The sequence below is a fragment of the Balaenoptera physalus genome, assembly GCF_965194825.1.
Source record: "Balaenoptera physalus genome assembly, chromosome: 3".
In the NCBI taxonomy this organism is placed as follows: Eukaryota; Metazoa; Chordata; class Mammalia; order Artiodactyla; family Balaenopteridae; genus Balaenoptera; species Balaenoptera physalus.
This window is the reverse complement of record NC_138890.1, coordinates 8,024,804-8,040,117: the sequence shown is the minus strand read 5'-3', so window position 1 is coordinate 8,040,117 and position 15,314 is coordinate 8,024,804. Positions and strand designations below refer to the sequence as shown.

Genomic DNA, 15,314 nt, shown 5'->3' with positions numbered 1-15,314 from the left:
CTAGGTGCATGGACTTCAGTAGTTGTGGCTCGTGGGCTCTAGAGAGCCGGCCCAGTAGTTGTGGCGCACGGGCTTAGTTGCTCCGTGGCACATGGGATCTTCCCGGACCAGGGATCAAACCCGTGTCCCCTGTATTGGCAGGCAGATTCTTAACCACTGAGCCACCAGGGAAGTCCCTAGACAGTTATTTTAAATGATGCTTGTAAGACAGGGGGTGGCAAATTTTTTTGCAAAAGCACCCGATATTGTGAGCTTCTCAGGCCATACAGTCTCGGTTGAAATGAAACAGCCAGTGTAGTGGAAAAGCAGCTGTACACAATCCATAAACAAATTTATTTTATTTACAAATAAATTTTATCCATCTATCTATTTACAAGACTGTACTTTGCTGACTTCTGTGGTAGGAGAATGTTTATTGATAAAAAAAAATGTTTTTAAGGCCTAAATTTTTTTTAAAACGTAGATTGTCAACAGTCACGGTCCTTGGGTATTAATCTAACGGAGTTGAAAACTCATGTTCACATAAAAACCTGCACATGGATGTTTCTAGCAACTTTATCCATAATTGCCAAAACTTGGAAGCCACCAAGATGGCCTTCAGCATATGAATGCATAAATAAACTGTGGTACATCCAGACAATGGAATATTGGCACTAAAAAGAAATGAGCTATCAAGCCAGGAAAAAACATACAGGAAACTTACAGGCATATTGCTGAGTGGAAGAAGCCAATCTGAAAAGGCTACATGGTTTACGATTCCAAGTATATGACATTCTGGAAAAGGCAAAACTATGGAGACAGAAGAAGGATCAGTGGTTGCCAGGGCTCAGCGGGGAAAGAGGGCTGATGGGTGGAGCACGGAGGATTTTTAGGGCAGTGAAACTACTCATGCGATGCTGACATGGTGGATACACCAGTCAAAACCATGGAAGGTGCAACACCAGGAATTCCCTGGCAGTCCAGTGGTTAGGACTCCGCTCTTCCATTGCAGGGGACACGGGTTCGATCCCTGGTCAGGGAACTAAGATCCCGCATGCCACGGACCTCAGCCAAAAAAATAGATAAATAAAGTACAACAACAAGAGTGAACCTTCGTATAAACTATAGACTTTAGGTTCTAATGATATCAGTGCAGGTTCATTATAACAAATGTACCACTCTGATGGGGAATGTTGACAGTAGGGGAGGCTGTGTGTGCAGGGGCAGGGCCTATATGGGACATCTCTGCTCAATTTTGCTGTGAACCTAAAACTGCTCTTAAAAAAGTCTATTTAAAAGGATGAAAAACTCACAATTTTTTAAAAGAGAAAAAAAATGAGGATTGTAAAGCATTAGCATCCCATGTTTGTTTTGCTGGTTTTAAAAGTTACATAGAAAAGTCTGGAAGGATATAATGATGATATTTATTGAGCCATGTTCCGATGACAAGCATCAGCCCTTTCAAGGCATTATCTTGTTTAATTCCCATCAAAATGATACAGCCACAGGTAAAGAGTGATAGTTAATTTCCTCCTTTTCCCTGGCGGCCTTTCCTCATACTGTTTTACTATTAAAAGCAATTAGTTCTTAAGCAGTGCATATTTTGGGTTACTTTTATAGTAAGAAAAAAAATGGTTTGAAACATGTAAAGGACCAAGAGAAGAACCATTCCCTCCTGCCTTCCTTAACAACTTAGCTTTCTGCAGGATTTTCTTTAGAGCCAAGTTCTTCCGCCACGGACCCCAGGTCCCCCAGATCACACTCTTCTGCTTGATTTCAGCAGCTCTGGGTCGATGGAGGCTACGCCTGTTCCCAGCGTGTCCCGCTCCTTGTCTGTCTGCCCTACATCCCTCCTGCTTCCCTGGGGACCACAGATCCGGATGCCAGTGAATTTGGATCAACTTATTTCTGTCTTTGAACGAGCCAGTTGTGGAGGAAGGGCTGCAAATCCCCAGGGCCCAGGTTGTGACATACTTACAGCCATAACACCGTTGAAGAAAGATAACAGTTTCTTCAAGGAATAATACGGAGTGTGCGTTTCAGCCATGTTGGCCAGACTGGGGAGCCCATTTAAGTCAGCATCTTCCTAAACCTCTGGGATACTGTTTCCCAAGATGGTAGAGGTCTGGGGTCGGGGGCATCAAAGCTGCCTTGCTCTGCCCCTCTCTCTCCTGGTTGTCTGATCCTCTGCCAGGGACGGGTCCCAGCAGCTGCCCCTCTTCTGTCACAGCCTTTATCATATCACAGTCAGATTCTGGAGCAAAGTGCCAGAGAAGCAGGTGCCCCAAACTGCGCCCTGCTGGTTCCTCATCCTCCATCCTCCAAATAAGCCACACCAGGGGTGGAGAAGAGGCACAGTGTGCCAGCCTGGTACCCCTCCAGATGCCACCCGGGCCCTGTGGGCACAATGCTCAGCACTGACCACTCGTGTGGTTGATGCACCCACTAGACTGGAGGCTCCGAGTGGACAGGAGCCTGGACTGTCCTACTCATGGCTTTGTTCCCAAACACAGTGGTGCTCAAGAAACCGCTGTGGAGTGAATGAAGAGGTTCCATGAAGCAGGGATCTAGCTACAAGCCATGATGTTCCCCAAGTCCCTGCCTACACGTTAGCTCACTTGGCTCATCCTTCTCACAGGGCTCAGAGAGGCCAAAGTAACTGCCCGAGGCCACACAGGAAGCAGGGCCAAGGCTGGCCTTTGGAGCTCCAAGAGTGACACAGAGATAGGAACCTCCAACCCCTTCCCACCTGAAAGCCTGTATTTTCTGCATCTGAGGCCTGCTTGGCCACAGCTGATGAAGATATAGTCCTTAAGCTCATGTGTCATTGATCACTGGGCCTTTCTTGATGATAAGAGGCACAGAGGGCATATCAGGGCAAACTATATGCATGCGGGCACTGAGGGTCCCCAGGCCCAACTTCTGCAGCCACTAGCCCTCATTGTCTCCCTGCCCCCACCCCGCCCAGGTCCAACTCTGGGCTCCTCTGTTCAGCCCCGGGCTGGAGCATGTCTGTGGCCAGGTCCTGGAGGGCTCAGGGTTTTCACGATCTTCTGTGATCCCCAGGGAACAACTCAAAGAAAAGAAATTACTCTCCACTTGAATTAATTTAATGAATGTTTGTAAAACTGCCTGCTTCTTGGAACAGGTAGAACTAAGCAAGATGTTCATGGAGGCGTGGCTGTCTCCTCCCGGGACCACAGGTCACGTTCACAGCTAGGAGTGTGTCCTTCCACATCTTTCTCTAAAAGGTCACTTGAAATAAGGAGCCTCAGAGCTAGAGGCTGAGGGCCCGAAAATGGGGGCGCAAGGGATTCGAGAAAACGGGAGCAAAGCAGGACAGGAGGGGTGGCATAAAGGAGGGAGGGAAAATGAAGGACGGATAAGGGCGGGGAGAGTGGGAGGCAGAGAGTGATGTGGACGTAGGGGCGCGGTGGAGCGCCTGCCATCAAAGGTTAGCGGCCGTGCGGAACTGTGAAAAGGAGGACCCAATGACGGAAGCGGCAGGACCCCCTCCAAAGCCCCACCTCCGCGGCAGCCCCGCCCCGCGGCAGCCCCGCCCCGCGGCAGCCTCGTCTCGGCTTTGAGGCAAGGCAGAGGCCCAGGTCCCAGCCTCTCGCGCCCCCTGGCGGCCATCAGCGGAAGCACATGCACCCAGACCCTGGCGTCTCCCAGTCAGACACACCCAAATGTGTCTCCGTCCCCCGGAGCCGCCGGTCAGCCCTCGCGTGTGGGGAAATGGAAGGGCAAGAACCACCCCCAGTCCCCCCACAATACGCACCCATTGAATTGATGCGGAGAGACAGAATAGTGCAGGGATCTGGCGTATGGCAAATTCAAGACATTTGGCAAAAAAAAAAAAAAAGCATGCAGAAAACCAGTGTAATTTATCAGTAACTGTTCAAAGGTTCTAGAAAACAGTGAAAAATACCTCTCGAAGGGGCTCCACAGAGTGATTAGAAGGACACTGAAATACCATTGTAGGGCTTCCCTGGTGGTGCAGTGGTTAAGAATCCGCCTGCCAATGCAGGGGACACGGGTTTGAGCCCTGGTCTGGGAGGATCCCACATGCCGCGTAGCAACTAAGCCCGTGTGCCACAACTACTGAGCCTGCACTCTAGAGCCCTCAAGCCACAACTACTGAGCCTGCGTGCTACAACTGCTGAAGCCCGTGCTTCCCAACAAAAGAGGCCACCACAGTGAGAAGCCCGCGCACTGCAACAAAGAGTAGGCCCCGCTCGCTGCAACTAGAGAGAAAGCCCGCGCGCAGCAACGAAGACCCAATACAGCCAAAAAATAATAAAATAAAATTAATTAACTTTTTTAAAAAAGGAATACCATTGTAGAATAAAAGAAGCGTCACTCCAGTATTTCCTTAATTACAGGGCTTAGGGTGTGTCGAGACTCCTAACGTATTTCTCCACATGCTTGGTCTCCTTCCGGTGTTTTAGGAGAAGTTTTTAAAAAGCACGATCTCCAAGAAAACGGAGTGTCAAATAAAAAAATAAAAAATAAATTTAAAAATCTAAAAAAAAAAACGAAAACAGAGTCATACACACACACAATATTTATATCAATAGCCCATATTGGTCTATGAACTGTCCCTAAAATGATGTATTTGTCATCAATAGCAACAACAAGGGACTCAGGAGATAGTTTCACCAGGTTGATTGTTCATGTAAAATTTGTAGCACTGATATATTTGTATGTGTAGGCCCCACAAAACCTGGATCCACCCCTGACAAAGAGGCATTTTATGGTTTAAGTTATTTTAGTAACAGTCATTGAGGGAGGAGGTGACAAATCAGAATCCACCATCCAACAGAAAAGTCTGGAGCACAGGAAAGAAAGGTTCCTGTCCATGCTGAGGCTGGTCCACTTCCTTGACATCATTCACTTGCTCTGGGCCTCCCAGTCCATGGACCTCAGCCCTCAACAGGGATGGGTGCATGGGTGTCACCAGGTTATAGCATCATGGGCTGAAATCTTTGACAAGACAGTAGAGGATCATAGTGACAATCATTGCTGCCAACTGAAATGGAGGCAGACAACATTTTCACTGTTAGAGATTTTTTTGTTTGGCTAGGAAGTTTTTATAATTCCATTTGTTTCATCTTTTTCACATTCTGATTTATTTTTGAGCCTTTGTGCTCACTCTGAGTGCTGAGGCCCTGTGGGTTGGGATGTGACAGGTAGGCCCCCGTGCTACAGGGGAGACTCACTGCTCTCCCAGGTTCTCTTTCTCTCTACCTAAAAATCTGGAATTTCTACTCCTTCAGCCCAGCAAAGTCTTAGCTTCATGAAAGGAGAAGAGTAAATGAAGGAGCACCAAAAGATTCTGGCTGATATTCAAAATACTCAGCCAGAAAGTACCACCCAGGAAGCAATGATCCAGACAGAGCAGAGTGTGTCAGGAATGTTGACCCCATAGGACTGGGAGGACTGGGGGTCCTGGTGAGAGTTCAGGCACAAATGGCCACCAGGCCAGTGGGTGCAGGCGGCACTCAAGGGCCTCCTGCTTTTAGTATATGGGTCTTGGGTTATAATTTCCTTTCTTAACCTGGTGGCTGGTCCCAGCACTGTGGCCAAGACTGTTGTTCCCATTCTACTGAAAAGTTCATAAATAGCTTTCAGAGATTTTGTGTAGTGTCTCAAGGGGAGACTGTAACAACTGCAAATGGTACTTTTTAAAGTATACGGGTTGATGGGGGAGATTTCCCCCTCTAGGAATTTCTACTACAGATGTTTTCAAACACATATAGACCCAGGAGTTAACAAACCTTTTCTGGAAAGGGCCAGAGAATAAATATTTCTCAGTCATCACTCTGCTGTTGTAGCATACACAGTATGTAAATGAGCAACATGTAAATATATGTAAATGAATGGGCATGGCCACATTGCCAAAGTGTTATTTACAAAAACAAAAACTAGGCTGTAGTTTTGCCAGCACTTGCTCTAAAGCCTAGTTTGAGTTGGTGAATGATTAGAAACAACCTAAATGCCCTTCCCAAGGGGACTGGTTAAATATGGCATGGTCCAACCATAGGAAGGTGTTACAGAGTGAATTGTGCCACCCCCCCTCACCCCCACGGAAATTCACATTGATCTACAATCCAGGGAGAGAGAGACCTCACCAGAAACCAACCTGGCAGGTTGATTTTGGATTCCAGCCTCTAGAACTGTGAGAAAATAAATGTCAATTGTTTTAAGCCACCCAGACTGTGTTATTTCATTATGGTAGCCTGAGCTAAGATGAAGGAATATTCTGCAGCTGAGAAAATGAAGGCAGAAGTACCAAAGGTAATTTGGTATCAAAATGAGAAGAGCTCCAAGTGATGGTCTCTTAAGTGAAGAAATAAAGTACAGAGCCCTGTGTATGGACCGAATGAATATTTAAACAAACAGTGATCTATCCATACAATGTAATATTATTCAGTTGTAAAAAGGAATTAGGCTGTGACACATGCTACAACATGGATAAACCTTCAAAACATCATGCTGAATGAAAGGAACCAGACCCAAAAGGCCACGTATTATCTGATACTGTTTATATGAAATGTCCAGAATAGGCAAATCCAAAGAGACAAACAGATTTGTCATTGCGGGGGGCTGGGGGAGGAGGGAATGGGACTGACCGCTTTCTGGGGACAGGGTTTCCTTTTGGGGTGATGAAAATGTTTTGGAACTAGATAGGGTTGGGGTTGCCCAGCATGGTGAATGTCCTAAATGGCACAGAATTGTACACTTTAAAGTGGTTAATTTGATGTTATGTGAATTTCACCCTAATTTTAAAAAAAAAGAAATCTGCCACTGAGCTCCATAAAAGCAGAAACAGGTTTTTTATATAATTTTTATTGGGATATAGTTGATTTACAATGTTGTGATAGTTCCAGGTGTACAGCAAAGTGAATCAGTTATACATATACATATATCCACTCTTTTTTAGATTCTTTTCCCATATAGGTCATTACAGATTATTGAGTAGAGTTCCCTGTGCTATACAGTAGGTCCTTATTAGTTATCTATTTTATATATAGTAGTGTGTATATATCAATCCCAATCTCCCAATTTATGCTTCTCCCCACCTCCCCCCCCATAACCATACGTTTGTAGATGTCTTCTACATCTGTGACTCTATTTCTTATGATAAGTTAATAAGTTCATGTGTACCATTACTTTTAGATTCCACATATAAGCGATATCATATGATATGTCTTTCTCTGACTGACTTACTTCACTCAGTATGACAATCTCTAGATCCATCCATGTTGCTGCAAATGGCATTAGTTTGTTCTTTTTTATGGCTGAGTAATATTCTGTTGTATATATGTACTGCATCTTCTTCAGCCATTCATCTGTCAATGGACATTTAGGTTGCTTCCGTGTCTTAGCTATTGTGAATAGTGCTGCAATGAACATTGGGGTGCGTGTATCTTTTCGAATTATGGTTTTCTCTGGTTATATGCCCAGGAGTGGGATTAAAGCAGAAACATTTTGATCTTCCCCAAACAATGATAGATAGATGGAACTTGTTGGGAATTCTTGAGGGAGGCCTTATGGTCAGGGGATTGGGCCCTAACATTTGGTTTGTTCAGATCCTAGTGTCCCCCCTCATTGGCCAAATGACTTAAGCCTTGGCACTCACATGACCAGGCCTCAGTTTCCTCACCTGCCAAACAGTGATAATGATAACATCTGCTTCCCAGAATCATTGTAAAGCTTTCCATGCAATGGGCAAGCCCTCAACCACTGATACCCAGAATTGTCATCTTTTGGAAACTGTGAATATCCTTTCAAGGCCCATTCTAGCCACAGGTTTATCTCCAGACTTAGAAAGGAACAGATCCTCAAAAAAGTCAAACATATACAATGGCCAAGACATGGAAGCAACCTAAATGTCCATCAACAGATGGATGGATAAAGAAAATGTGGTACATGTATACAGTGGAATATTACTCAGCCATAAAAAGGAATGAAATAATGCCATTTGCAGCAACATGGATGGACCTAGAGATTATCATACTAAGTGAAGTCAGACAGAGAAAGACAAATATATATCACTTATATGTAGAATCTAAAGAAATGATACATATGAACTTATTTACAAAACAGAAACAGACTCACAGACATAGAAAACAAACTTATGGTCACCAAAGGGGAAAAGTGTGGGGAGGGACAAATTAGGAGTTTGGGATTAACATATACACACACACAAAAAAAATAATCAACAAGGACGGACTGTATAGCACAGGGAACTCTACTCAATATTCTTTTTTTTTTTTAATATTTATTTATTTATTTGGCTGCACCAGGACTGAGTTGCAGCACGCGGGATCTTGGTTGCCGCGTGCGGGATCTTCAAGACAGCGTGCAGGATCTTTTTTTTTTTTTTAAGGTTCTGGCATGTGGGATCTTTAGTTGTAGCATGTGGGATCTTTTCAGTTGCAGCATGCAGGATCTAGTTTCCTGACCAGGGATCAAACCCGGGCCCCCTGCATTGGGAGTGTGGAGTCTTAACCAGTGGACCACCAGGGAAGTCCCTCTACTCAATATTCTGTAATAACCTGTATGGGAAAAGAATCTGAAAAAGAATGGATATATGTATATATACAACTGAATCACTTTGCTGTACACCTGAAACTAACACAACATTGTAAATCAACTATACTCCAATATGAAATTTTTTTAATTAATTAATTTATTTATTTATTTTTGGCTGCATGGGGTCTTCGTTGCTGCGTGCAGGCTTTCTCTAGTTGAGGGGAGCCGGGGCTACTCTTCGTTGCAGTGCGAGGGCTTCTCATTGTGGTGGCTTCTCTTGTTGCAGAGCACGGGCTCTAGAACGCAGGCTCTGGAGCCCGCAAGCCACAACTACTGAGCCGCATGCCAAACTACTGAAGCCCGTGCACCTAGAGCCCATGCTCCGCAACAAGAGAAGCCACCAGAATGAGAAGCCCGTGTACCACAATGAGGAGTAGCCCCTGCTGGCGCAGCTAGAGAAAGCCCACGCACAGCAATGAATAAATAAATAAATAAAAAGTCAAACTTGGGACTTCCCTGGGGGTCCAGTGGTTAAGTCTCCACCCTTCCACTGCAGGGGGCACAGGTTCGATCCCTGGTTGGGGAATCAGGATCCCGAATGCCACACGGTGTAGCCAAAATAAATAAATAAATAGAATTTTAAAAATAAAAATAAAAAAGTTAAATGTAGAATTACTATATGGTCCAGCCATTCCACTCCTAGGGTATATACACCCAAAAGAATTGGAAGCAGGGTTTCAGATATTTGTACGCCCATGTTCACAGCAGCACTATTCACAATAGCCAAAAGGTAGCAACAACCCAAGTGTCCATCAGTGGATGAATGAATATCAGAATGTGTATGTATACAGTGGAGTATTACTCAGCCTTAAAAAGGAAGGGAATTCTGACACATGCCACAACATAGGTGAACTTTGGAAGTTTGCTGGGTGAAACAAGCAAGTGCATTCGTCAGCCAGGGCTGCCTTAGCAAAGTACCAACACACTTTTATTTTCTCCCAATTCTGGAGGCTAAAAGTCTGAGATCAAGGTGTTGGCAGGGCTGATTCCCTCTGAAGCCTCTCTCCTTGGCTTGCAGCTGGCCGTCTTCTTCCTGTGTCCTCATACGGTCTTCCCTCTGTGTGTGTCCTCTTCTTATAAGGACACCAGTCATACTGGATCAGGGCCCACCCCAGTGACCTCATTTCATCTTAATTATCTCTTTACAGGCTCTATCTCCAAATACAGTCACATTCTAAGATGCTGGGGATACAAACTTCAACATAAGAATTTGAAGACGCAACTCAGCCAGTCACAAAAAGACAAATACTATATGATTCTACTTACAGGGTGTCCCTAGAGTAAGCAAATTCCTAGACGTAGAAAGTAGGATGGTGGGTGTCAGAGGCTGGGGGCAGGGGAGAATGGGGAGTTAGTGTTTAATGGGGACAGAGTTTCAGTTTGGGGTGATAAAAAAGTTCCGGAGATGGGTGTTGGGGATGGTTGCACAACAATGTGAATGTACTTCACGCCCCTGAACTGGACATTTAAAAATGGTTAGAAATGGTAAATTTTTTGTCGTGCGTATTTTACCACGGTAAAAAATAATAATAAAATAAATAAATGGAGCAGGAATAGAGGCCTCCTGGTGGGAAAGAGGGAAGTGAATGATGTCAACACACATTTCCTGCAGCTCCTGTGGAATTTCATCCCCTGCTGATCACCTTGGACAATGTAGTGGGTGGGATAGTGACCCCTCCCACCCCGAATTCAATTCATATGACCTGGAGCCTCGAATGTGACCTTATTTGAGGATCATTGCAGATGTAACTAGTTAGGGATCTTGAGATAAAATCATTCTGGATTTAGGGTGGGTTTGGGCCCTAAACCCAATGGCTTAGGGTTATAGTGTCCTAGTTTTTTTTTTTTTTTTTTAATAATTCTGGTCACCTCAGTCTTCTTTTTTTTTTAGAAATTCACGTTCTTTTATTTATTTATTTATTTATTTATGACTGTGTTGAGTCTTCGTTTCTGTGCGAGGGCTTTCTCTAGTTGTGGCAAGTGGGGACCACTCTTCATCGCGGTGCGCGGGCCTCTCACCATCGCGGCCTCTCTTGTTGCAGAGCACAGGCTCCAGACGCGCAGGCTCAGTAATTGTGGCTCACGGGCCCAGCCGCTCCGCGGCATGTGGGATCTTCCCAGACCAGGGCTCGAACCCGTGTCCCCTGCATTGGCAGGCAGATTCTCAACCACTGCGCCACCAGGGAAGCCCTATAGTGTCCTAATTTTTAAAAAAAGGAAAAAAAAAAGGAAGATTTGGACACAGACACAGAGAGGAGAACGCCACATGAAGACAAGCTTGGAATGCCAGGAGCCACCAGAAGCTGGAGGAGGCAAGGAAGGACTCTTTCCTAGAGTCCCGGGAAGGAGTACGGCCCTGCTGATACCTTGATTTCACACTTCTGGCCTCCAGAAAGGTGCGAGAATACCTTTCTGTTGTTTTAAGCCATCAAGCTTATGTTAATTTATGGCAGCCATAGGAAACTAACTGAAGCAGAAAACAGTGGGTAGCCGACAGCATGTATTTCAGCTGCCTGTACGGGTGAGAAGCAAAAGGTTTGGGAAAAGGGTCCACGTCCAGGGTCCAGGGAGGGGTCCTTTTCTAAGAATAGGAATGCTGTTCAGATCTTGCTGGTGGCCTGGGCTTTACAAAAAAATTAAAACATTTTCAATTGAACATCTCGATTTGGAGTTTCTCTTGGAAAATCCAGAGATGTGACCATGCTGGAACTGCCCTCCGCTCCTCCACGCCCCGCCCCGTGGCCCCTTGCGGCTGAGCTGAGTAACCTGCTCTCCCCTTCCTGGACGGGGCATAGGGTCAATTTCCAGTTTGCCGGCGTGCCTCCACCTCCCTCCAGCGACCTGCCGGTCAGGTAGGCATCTGAGTTGTGGCCCCTCAGCCAAGACAGCCACCTGACTGAGATATCCAAAGGGTGTCCCCGCAGGTAGGACCCGGCTGCAGTAGCTGGTAGAAAGAAAGGGTCAGAAAGGACTATGGTTACATATCTAAGTGTCTGGAATTCCTCTTCCTCGAGAGGAAATGGAGGGCGGGGTCCACCCACCATTAAGATCCTTCGAAACGCGACCGCTTTCCACCACTTTCCGGGTCCATCACCTGGCCTCGCTCACCTGGACCAGTGCAGTAGCCCCCTCCCTCGTCTCCGGGCTTCTCCCCTCCCCCCACCGTGTGTTTCCCCGACGGCCGCCAGAGGGCGCCTGTGAGCACCTGAGTCGTTTGGGTTCATCCTCTTTTTAGAACCACTCCCCCGTGGCTCCCACTTTACTCAGAGCAAAGCCAAGTCTTCCTCATGCCCTGCAAAGCGCTGCTGTGTCCTCAGAGCCCAGAAAAGTGCCTAGCACACAGTAGGTGCTCAATAAATGCTTCTTGAGCGAGCAAACTAATGCAATGACCAGCCTTCCACATCATCTGATTATTATGGCAAACCTTTTGCCTCACGATGAGAAATCATTGCCCAGCCAAGCTATTGGACATTCAACTGTGAGGCTGGAATTACTTTTATGCCCATTTTCTAGATGTGAAACCTGAGGCCAGAGGGGGGTGCCTGACCTCCACAAGCTCATCCAGGGAACAAATGGCAGATCTGGGATTTGAACCAAGTGTGTCTCTTCCTCATCATTTCACTTCGGTTATAATTTGAATTCCTCAAGTAGATTTGCTGACACGCCTTCCAGGCTATCATTCATTGTCTGACACACGTCTCCTCGTGGTTTGCTGGGTTCTATCCACCTGTCATTGTGTTCTTGGTTCTAGCAAGCCAGTCACCAGGAGACAGACCCACAGCCAAGCCAGCGTGCTGAGATTCAAGACTGAGGGTCATTCATGAGCCAGGCAGGGAAGTTAGGCAGCGACACGGCATTCTCACTCCACTTCTTTTTATTATCAGTCTCTGAGATCTTGCAGGACCCTGCTCTAGCCTGTACAGGCCAAGGGATATGTTTGTACCTTCTGTGAAGGACACAAAGTCATTATGATCAGCATAGCTGTTGAATTTCGTCTAAAATGGAGGAAGATTTACTTGTGAACTTGAACTGCCAAGTTGCCCTGGAATGATTCAGCAGCTGATGGTGTCGATTCTGGAGCTGCCTCCTTGCACAACTCTAGGGGCCGCTGCTCCCATTAAAAGCATATAAATGGCACCTCCTAGAGCTTTCTAGCACAGCAGTTCCCATCTTAGGGATACATACCATTCCTTGTGTCTGTGTCAGGCCTTCCCCCAGACACTGCCCTCTCATGGCAGTGAGTGGGGCTACCTTTTCTTCCTAACTGTGAAGGAAACAAGCCACAAAGCTTAAAGAACCCCCCACAAGAACACATCTCGCAGGAATTCCCTGGCGGCCTAGTGGCTGGGACTCCTCGCTTTCACTGCCAAGGGCCCGGTTTCCATCCCTGGTCAGGGAATTAAAGTCTCACAAGCTGCGTGGGGTGGAATGTAAATTGATACAGTCACTATGGAGAACAGTATGGAGGTTCTTTAGAAAACTAAAAATGGAATTACCATATGACCCAGCAATCCCACTGCTGGGCATATACCCAAAGAAAACCATAATTCAAAAAGACACATGTGGGCTTCCCTGGTGGCGCGGTGGTTGAGAATCTGCTGCTAATGCAGGGGACACGGGTTCGAGCCCTGGTCTGGGAGGGTCCCACATGCCGCGGAGCTGCTGGGCCCGTGCGCCACAACTACTGAGCCTGCGCGTCAGGAGCCTGTGCTCTGCAACAAGAGAGACCGCGATAGTGAGAGCCCCGTGCATCGCCATGAAGAGTGGCCCCCGCTTGCCACAACTAGAGAAAGACCTCGCACAGAAACAAAGACCCAACACAGCCATAAAATAAATAAATAAGTAAATAAATAATTTTAGGGCTTCCCTGGTGGCGCAGCGGTTGAGAGTCTGCCTGCCAATGCAGGGGACGCGGGTTCAAGCCCTGGTCTGGGAAGATCCCACATGCCACGGAGCAGCTGGGCCCGTGAGCCACAATTACTGAGCCTGCACGTCTGGAGCCTGTGGTCCACAGCAAGAGAGGCCGCGACAGTGAGAGGCCCGCGCACCGCGATGAAGAGAGGCCCCCGCTTGCCACAACTAGAGAAAGCCCTCGCACGGAAACAAAGACCCAACACAGCAAAAATAAATAAATTAATTAATTAATTTAAAAAAACAAAAAACAAAAAAAACAATTCATTAAAAAAAAAATAATAATAATAATAATAATTTTTAAAAAAACAAAAACAAAAGTTCATTATTTGGTAATCACTTTAAATGGAGTATAACCTATAAAAATATTGAATCACTATGTCATACACCTGAAACTAATATAATATTGTAAATCGACTATACTTCAATAAGAAAAGAAATACTTGGACTTCCCTTGTGGTCCAGAGGTTAAGAATCTGCCTTCCAATGCAGGGGACGTGGGTTCGATCCCTGGTCAGGAAACTAAGATCTCACATGCCACGGGGCAACTAAGCCCACGCACCGCAACTACTAAGCCCACACGCCACAACTAGAGAAGCCTGTGTGCCACAGTGAAGAGCTCGAGCGCTGTAATGAAAGATCCCACATATTGCAACGAAGATCCTGCCTGCTGCAACTAAGACCTGACGCAGCCAAATAAATAAAATTAAATTAAATTAAATTAAAATACTTAAAAAAATACCCCCAAAATAAAATAAAATCAGTGAGAAACTTAAAAAAAATAAAAAATAAAAAATCTGGTAATGGGACTTCCCTGGTGGCGCAGTGGTTCAGAGTCTGCCTGCCAATGCAGGGGACACGGGTTCGAGCCCTGGTCTGGGAAGATCCCACATGCCACAGAGCAACTAAGCCCGTGCGCCGCAACTACTGAGCCTGCGCGCCTAGAGCCCGTGCTCTGCAACAAGAGAAGCCACAGCAATGAGAAGCCCGTGCACCGCAAAGAAGAGTAGCCCTTGCTCGCCGCAACTAGAGAAAGCCCGCGTGCGGCAACAGAGACCCAATGCAGTCAAAAAATTAAAATAAGTAATTAATTAATTAATTTTAAAAAAATATCTGGTAATGGCATCTGTTTTTTGCTCCAAACTCATTTGTGCTGTTTGACATTTAATTTATTTTAAAAATCTTTTTTTAATGAGGACATAGAACACAAATACAGAAAGCTCCATAAAGCATGTATGCTGGATATAATGAATCATGGCAAAGCAGACAACGTTGAATGTGTGTTTTGTGATTTTATATAAATAATGTAGCACTGAAGGTGTGATTTTTATAACTTGCTGGGAAGGCAGTGCGGTGTCATCCTTAAGAACATCCTTTCTCTGCTGTTGACTCACTGTGGGGCCCAAGGTTGTTGTGAGATTAAGTGGAGTAATATATCCCCGTTTTACAGATGAGGAAACTGAGGCACAAAGCTTAAAACAGTCCCACAGAGTCCGAAAGTGGTGGGAGCCAGAATTTGACCCCAGGGCCTCAGTCTTAACCACCACATAGATGTTTTGTAGTCTATCCATCTGCCCACAAACATACAGTCTTTCTTATCTTTTTTTTTTTGGCCACACCATGCGTGGCATGTGGGATCTTAGTTCCCTGACCAGGAATCAAACCCGGGTCCCTTGCAATGGAAGCATGGAATCTTAACTACTGGACCACCAGGGAAGTCCCCAGTCTTTCTTATCTTAAAGTACAGAATCCACCATGGCCTTGGAGGGTCAATGATGGGGAAAACCCACATAGAAAAATCCTGTCATGTTGCCAAGAGGACA

General features: G+C 45.9%; 1 long non-coding RNA gene across 1 annotated transcript; it reads left to right on the top strand.

Annotated features, from left to right (window-relative positions):
* Positions 1–7,138: 7,138 nt before the first annotated feature.
* On the top strand, positions 7,139–13,439 carry LOC309657285. The gene is made up of 2 exons (XR_014261753.1): positions 7,139–10,407; positions 10,777–13,439. It is a non-coding gene; the product is annotated as an uncharacterized lncRNA (long non-coding RNA).
* Positions 13,440–15,314: the final 1,875 nt, after the last annotated feature.